Raw genomic sequence first — 7,500 nt, 5'->3', positions numbered from 1 at the left:
TCCCTCCCTCCTCTTTCGACCCCCCCCCACCCCGACCCCCCATCTCCTTCCTTCCCAGCCAACCAACGCCCAGTCTGAGTACTGTCTCGTTTTGGTGTTCAGTCCCAGCAGCGACAGCAGCCACAAGGAGCTTAGGTATCGATGCTGGGTCGCCATAAGGCCACTTGTCACAGAAGAGCATGCATAAAGACCACCAACACGTCCCTCCATCCACAATCCCCAAGGAATCTGTCGACACCGAACACTTTAACTGACACGAACTCACCACAGGCGTTTAAAGAAGACAGAAGAAGAATTGGAAATTGAGGACATCACGAGAGAAGGGCATGAAAGGCCTTGACTGCTGACGACAGTGTGTTGTCAGAGAAGGGCTGTCCCCTCACTGAGATTACCTTGTGATCATATTACCTATGGTCGGTAGAACCAACAGTGTCAGTGAGATAACCTTGTGATCATATTACCTATGGTCGGTAGAACCAGTAGTGTCAGTGAGATAACCTTGTGATCATATTCCCTATGGTCGGTAGAACCAACAGTGTCAGTGAGATAACCTTGTGATCATATTACCTATGGTCGGTAGAACCAATAGTGTCAGTGAGATAACCTTGTGATCATATTACCTATGGTCGGTAGAACCAATAGTGTCAGTGAGATAACCTTGTGATCATATTACCTATGGTCGGTAGAACCAATAGTGTCAGTGAGATAACCTTGTGATCATATTCCCTATGGTCGGTAGAACCAACAGTGTCAGTGAGATAACCTTGTGATCATATTACCTATGGTCGGTAGAACCAATAGTGTCAGTGAGATAACCTTGTGATCATATTACCTATGGTCGGTAGAACCAATAGTGTCAGTGAGATAACCTTGTGATCATATTCCCTATGGTCGGTAGAACCAATAGTGTCACTGTAAAGTCCACAAAGTAGGAAATGCAGTGAAGTCTGACGCCACATTGATCTGACTTCACCAGGGGTTAGCAGTCAAAGGGTTAAACATCATGTTGTTGTTGTTGTTGTTGTTGTTGTTGTCTTGTTATGACTGGTGACGATGAGGATGAAGACGATACCGCTATGGGGATAGTTCAGGTGGGAGACCACGTGGCAAGGCTGACTTGTGCTGCGCCTCTTTGCCGTGTTGGCCCCGAAATGAAAGCACAAGGCACATCCGTGAAGTGGATGGCAGTTGATGATGTGCTAGTCAGTCCCTCCATTTAGAGCTCATAGCACTGTGGATGGGAGTGACAGGGGGCCCAACGATCACGCAATGATCGCAATGGTTATATGTCTGTTGAGATTCGAACCCATGTCTCATCAGGTCGTCAGTCTGTTGTGTTTATCCCTTGAATTGCCATGACGGTGGTTTTTCTTTCTTTCTTTGTTTATGTGGGTTTTGTTTTTTACATTGTTTCATCCCGTTACTTGTTTCTTTTGAGAGAGAGAGAGAGAGAGAGAGAGAGAGAGAGAGAGAGAGAGTGTGTGTGTGTGTGTGTGTGTTTGCTCTCACCATGACCAGTCACTGTACCATAGTTGGTGAAGATTTGCAAATCGTGGAAATTACTCTTGAATTTTTCTCTGCTTCAGTGTGTAGTCTGTCTGATTGTCTCTGCCCCTCTCTTTCTCTGTCCCTGTGGGTGGGTGTTTATCTCTTACTGGAACTACCCCTCTCCTTCCCATCCTCTTCTCTCTCTGTCTCTGGCACTGTCTCTGTCTGTGTGGCGGCGAAGAAACCTCGGGCTGGCACCGAACGGTATCTAATAATGAGAGTTAGTTGCTTTTGTGTCAGGGCACAGATCAGATTTCCCCGACAACGGTGAGTGAGTGTGTGTGTGTGTGTGTGTGTGTGTGTGTGTGTGTGTGTGTGTGTGTGTGTGTGTGTGTGTGAGTGAGTGTGTGTGTGTGTGTGAGTGTGTGTGTGTGTGTGTGTGTGTGTGTGTGTGTGTGTGTGATGTCAACTCCCTCCCTTTCTCCCTACCTCCTCCTCCTCTCTTTCTCTCCCTCGCTCACACCCTCATCATCTCTCCCCATCTCTCTTTCCTTTATTCTTCCCTCCCTACCTTCCCCTTCTACCTTCCCCTCTCATTCTCTTTCCTCTCCCCCCCCCCTTCACTCTCTGTGCCTACCTCACCGTCCACCCTTCCACCTCACCGTCCACCCTTCCACCTCACCGTCCAACCTTCCACCTCCCACTCGTTATCCCTCTCCCTTATCTCTCTGTCTCTCATTGTCTGTATGTAGGAGCCAAGAGGTCGCGATGCATAATGCGCTGTCCTCATCACCCTACTCTCTCTCTCTCTCTCTCTCTCTGTGTGTGTGTGTGTGTGTGTGTGTGTGTGTGTGTGTGTGTGTTATAGTGTGAGAGGTGAACGGAGATGCTGCATTCAAAAACCAGTCTGCTTGACCTGAGCCTAACCTCACCGCCCTTGTGAAAGGATGCAGGATTTCCTTCAGTGAGCAGGACTGGGTTTCTTCTTGTAGCGCAGCTTGGGACTCACAGTGTAGCGAAGGGGGTTTCTTTGGGTGAAACCCGTGGTTTTATATGTGCAGATTTAGATTTATATGCAAATCTTCCAGTGACATTACCGCGTTTGTAGAGGCAAGCATTAAGCGCAAATGGTGTGTATGTGGGGGCCCGGGGGGCGGGGGAGTGGGGGGGGGGAGGAATGGGAAGTGTGTGTGTGTGTGTGTGGGGGGGGGGGGGGGGGAGTGGGGGGGCAGGGGGGGATTCATGCGTGCGTGCGTGTGTTTCTCTTTCTTTCTAATTTGCATTTTGTTGTTTAATTCTGGTTTGTCTCTTCGTGTTATTTTATTTTTGATTAGCTTTGTATTGTGTTCCGTTGAGTTACATTGCATTTTTTGGTATTGTATTGTATTGTATTGTATTGTACTTCAGCCACCACAGATTCTTCTGCATGGAATTCGTACTGCTCCCCGGGGAGAGCGCGTCGCCACAGTCCGGCGCCACCTATTTTTGTTTCTGTCTTCAAGTGTACGTGTTTTCCATAACTATGGATGTTACGTGCGCTAAGCCTTGGTTTATTGTTTTGTCAGAAAGATTAATACCCAGACCACCACTACCAGGTCAATAGTGGAGGAGAAGGGTTTGAGAGTAAATATGATATAGTTATAACCATACAAGAATAAAATAAAATAGAATTGAATTAAAGCATAACTAGAATGATGCGTGTGATCATAATGATTTTTTTCTTTAAATTTTCTTGATTGCTATATTTTCTTGGCGAACTTTTATTTCTGTTTTTTTTTATACGAATTTGTGGTGTAAATTAGCAATAATTCTGCGCTCTGTGTTTAACTATACATTTTGCTTTCAAGTGATGAAAGCAAATCGTTCAGCCTTTTTTTTCCCATCTTATTTTAACCGAGTTTTTTTTTTTAATGGATACGTTTCTTCTTGTCCACCATTTGAACCACCGCGTCTTTGCCGACTGTGTTCACCGGCAAGCAGCCAACCTTGTTCTGATGTGATGACTTATTCCACAGGAAAACAAAAAACGATGGATACGTTGTCTGAAATAATTCCATCTGGAATTTCTGGCTCAACGACATCGGTGTTTAGTTTGTAAATCATAGCTGCAGACAGGATTACATGAACCAATCAGGTCGTGACTCGTTGCTAGGGCGTCATGAAGTTTGATTTGACCTCTACCAATGGTTCTATCTGGACGACGGGTAGAGTGAATGAAATAATCCATAGTGGAGGAGCCTTTGGTCAACAATCGTGATGGATCCGGTCCACAGCACCACTCACCACCTCTCACCCTACCTTTCCCACTCCACTTCACTCCCTCCGTCAGAGTTCACTTTTTTTGTGCACAGGGAAAAATATGTGGCGGAACAGGAAGTGACGCAAGTCTCTGAGTGCCCATAACACAGCGGAACGTCCGGTTTTCGCAGCGCAGAAAATAGAACTGCAGATTTGCCTTTGCCAGTTGAGTGACAGTGTTATTCTTATGAGGACATTGGCACGCTGTGACATAAGAATCGAGCTCAGAATAGTGATGCTGGAGATGTGACCGGTCACCGATTTATACATATTTATATACACACACACATCTACATTCATAAGAAAAGAAAATACCAGCAGTGGATTACCATGGCAACAGGAACACTGGCACCACCCAGGGGTGCGGGGACCCGGATTCCCCTTCCTGCCAGTGTCAGGAAGGAGGTGGCGGGGGCCACTCCTCCAGCCTCCTCCTCCTCTTCCTCCTCCACCTCCTCCACCCAGGCCTCCTTCCCGGCCTCCACCAGCACGCAGGGAACGGTGCAGCAGGGTCACCAGACTCTGGGAGGAAAGAGCAAAGTGACGGTAAGGGACGTGGTGTGTTGGATGGGAGGAAAGAGCAAAGTGACGGTAAGGGACGTGGTGTGTTGGATGGGAGGAAAGAGCAAAGTGACGGTAAGGGACGTGGTGTGTTGGATGGGAGGAAAGAGCAAAGTGATGGTAAGGGACGTGGTGTGTTGGATGGGAGGAAAGAGCAAAGTGACGGTAAGGGACGTGGTGTGTTGGATGGGAGGAAAGAGCAAAGTGAAGGTAAGGGACGTGGTGTGTTGGATGGGAGGAAAGAGCAAAGTGAAGGTAAGGGACGTGGTGTGTTTGAGTACAGGATGATGTTGGAGGGATGGCTGGGCGAATAGGTGAATGGATGGGTGGATAGGTGGGCCGATGAATAAATGGTTGGATGGATATATGGATGAATGGATGGGTGGGTGGATATATGGATGAATGGATGGGTGGGTGGATATATGGATGAATGGATGGGTGGGTGGATATATGGATGAATGGATGGGTGGGTGGATATATGGATGAATGGATGGGTGGGTGGAAATGTAGGTGGGTGAATGGACGGATTGACGGCATGTGTGCTGATTGTTATTTCGTGGCGTTCAGCTCTGTGTGTGTGTTCTGCAGGCGTACTGACAAACAGAAACAGTCATGTTGTGGACTTGCTGTGTGTTTCATGGTGTTTTTGTGTCCGTTGTTTCGGAGTCCTGTTCGCTCACAAACAAACGGGAATAGGACGGCAACGACACAGCCTGCTGACACGGACACATGTGAATAAACATTTTCGTTGCTTTTTTTTTTTTTTTTTTGTATACACGTTGTTGTCTGTTCTTCTTTGACAGGCTTTAAGAACTGACGGGTGATCGGCCCTGTAATGACCCCTTGTTTCCCACCCTACCCTCTCTCTCTCCACCCCCTCTTTCTCCCATGCTCTGATGATTATGTGTGTGTCCAGAGTGTTGGTCTGATTTTCGGTATCCAGACTGTTTTGTCTGTCTTCCTGTCTGACTCTTCAGTTTCTCTATTTTTGTGTGTGCATATGTTATTTCTCTCTCTCTCTCTCTCATTCTCTCTCTCTCTCTCTCTCTCTCTCTCTCTGTGCGCGCGCACACGCGCGAGTGTGTCTGTATGCACGAGCGTGAAGTTCACGTATTAAAGTCAGCTGTAGAATGTTCAACTTTGTGTTATGACTGAACAATGTAGTATTAAACAGGATGACATTCTCATGCCAACACAAAAAACCAGGGAGAGAGAGGGAGACAGACAGAGACAGAGACAAACACAGAGAGAGGGAGAGACAGAGACAGAGGCAGAGAGAACCATGACTGAACATTGTGATGTTACAATTGACGACAAACTTTCCGCTCCGCTGTGCATTCCGATCTTTGGGTTGGTCATCGCCAAATGAGGCGGACAGATTATCTCCCCTGGCTGCTCCCTGGCTGCTCCAAGGGCAAGATCGCCAGCGGAAGTCAGTCTTCATTCTTACGAGTTGGCTCTTGGGCACAGAGAATACCTATGAATAACAGAGAATCTTTACCAACAATACCTCCGAATATAGGGTGGTTTTTTTGTTTGTTTTTTTTTTAATTTATTTTTTTTTTTATACGTTATTCAGTGCTTTGTATGCTTTCGAAGATTTTCCATCCTTGCTTTTTGGGGTGGTAAACCAGTTGAAGTTTTGAAATATGAGATATTTTCAGTGGTTTCTGATTATTGATTACCTTCCCGGGGAATAATTCATCTTTGTGATTTTGAGCATTTCCGCTCTCTGTGTTTATTTTTTTAATTCTTATTGTGCTCTATCTGTTCTGTCTATTTCTGTTTCTCTGTCTCCGTTTGCCTTCTTCTTTATCTCTTTTGTCTGTTCGTAACCCCTTCTCTCTTTTTCTGTGTCTCTGTGTGTCTGTTACCCCCATCTCCCCCCCTCCTTCTCTCCCAAGCAGTCAGAAGACCGAATGGAAGAACGGGCCCTGCCCAGTATCATGGTCATTGAGTTTTATGTTATTCCCTTTCTCCTCCACTCGCTTTCCCCCGCACCCCTCCCTCTCTCTCCAAAGAAAGGACAGTTGGACGGAAGGGGTCATGCCCCCAAATTGAGTTGACCCCTCCCGTATCCTGCCCGCTCCGTTCTCAAACCTTTCCTGTCTGTCTCCGCGGGGATTACACATGCACTGTTCCTGTCCTGTATATATCTCTTTGTAACGTTTATAAATATTGTTTTGTTGACAATGTTTACTCTATTAACCGTTTCGTTTGTTTCATGTTTCTTGACGCTATTAACTGAGAACTGTACACCATTTGCATAAGCGCTATAGATAGACCAGTGTCAATAAAAATAAAAAAAAGTGTCTGAAGCGTCTCTCTCTCTCTCTCTCTCTCTCTCTCTGTGGACACAGGTTGATCAGACTCTTCAATCCAGTGTGTGGTTTTTATGTCCACACATCTCCAGATTGGTCCGAGGAGAACTGTTTAGTTCCCGGACTCTTTCATGGATTACTCTTCCTACCCATCCTCTCCCTCTCCCCTCCGTGTCCCTGTTCCCACCCCTCTCTCTTGTTCGCCTCTCTCCCTCTATCTCCAGGCCCAGTGGCGCCCTCCCTCCTTATTTACCCGCCATCTTGGGAGAAGAGTGTTTTATGGAGGGGAGGTAATCTCATCAGACTTCAGCCTCTCACCCTGACGACCTGTTGATGACCAGGGGGGTGAGGGGGGGAGTATGGTAGGGGAATTGAGTTAGCTCGCTTTTTTCGCCCCCCGCTAACTCGGTGCATTTAGTGGAGAACTTGTGTCCAGTCCTTGAGGGGGCAAGTTAGGACGTCGTGCCGTCCTGTGGACTGAACAGCCTTTTGGACAAACGTTGGGTGAGTGACGGAGTAAGGATGTAAGGAAAGGGGCGTAAGTCAATAGGAAAATGCGTTTACGAGGTAATTAGTAAGGGAGGGAAGTGGATGAACGTTAAGTAAGTAAAGGGACCTAAGTAAGTAAGTAAATAGGAGAATGTGGTCGTTAGTTCGTAAGGAAGCGGTAGGGACAGACGTCAAGCAAGTAAAGAGACCTAAATTAGTAAATAGGTTTCAAGTTAATTTAGAGTAAGGGAAGTAGATAAATGTTAAGGAAGTGGAGAAGTGATTAAATGGGAAGTGCGTTTTCACGTTAATTAGGAAGGAGGGGAGGTGAACAAACGTTAAG

General features: G+C 46.6%; 1 protein-coding gene across 8 annotated transcripts in view; it reads left to right on the top strand.

Moving 5' to 3' along the window:
• Positions 1 to 7,500, top strand: part of LOC143297734 (neuron navigator 2-like) — a 487,523-nt gene that overhangs the window by 111,530 nt on the left and 368,493 nt on the right. The gene's annotated exons all lie outside the window — the stretch shown is intronic.

This window comes from Babylonia areolata, chromosome 23 (genome assembly GCF_041734735.1).
Source record: "Babylonia areolata isolate BAREFJ2019XMU chromosome 23, ASM4173473v1, whole genome shotgun sequence".
NCBI lineage: Eukaryota > Metazoa > Mollusca > Gastropoda > Neogastropoda > Buccinidae > Babylonia > Babylonia areolata.
The sequence above is the reverse complement of the archived record's forward strand: the minus strand, read 5'-3'. Positions and strand labels throughout refer to the sequence as shown.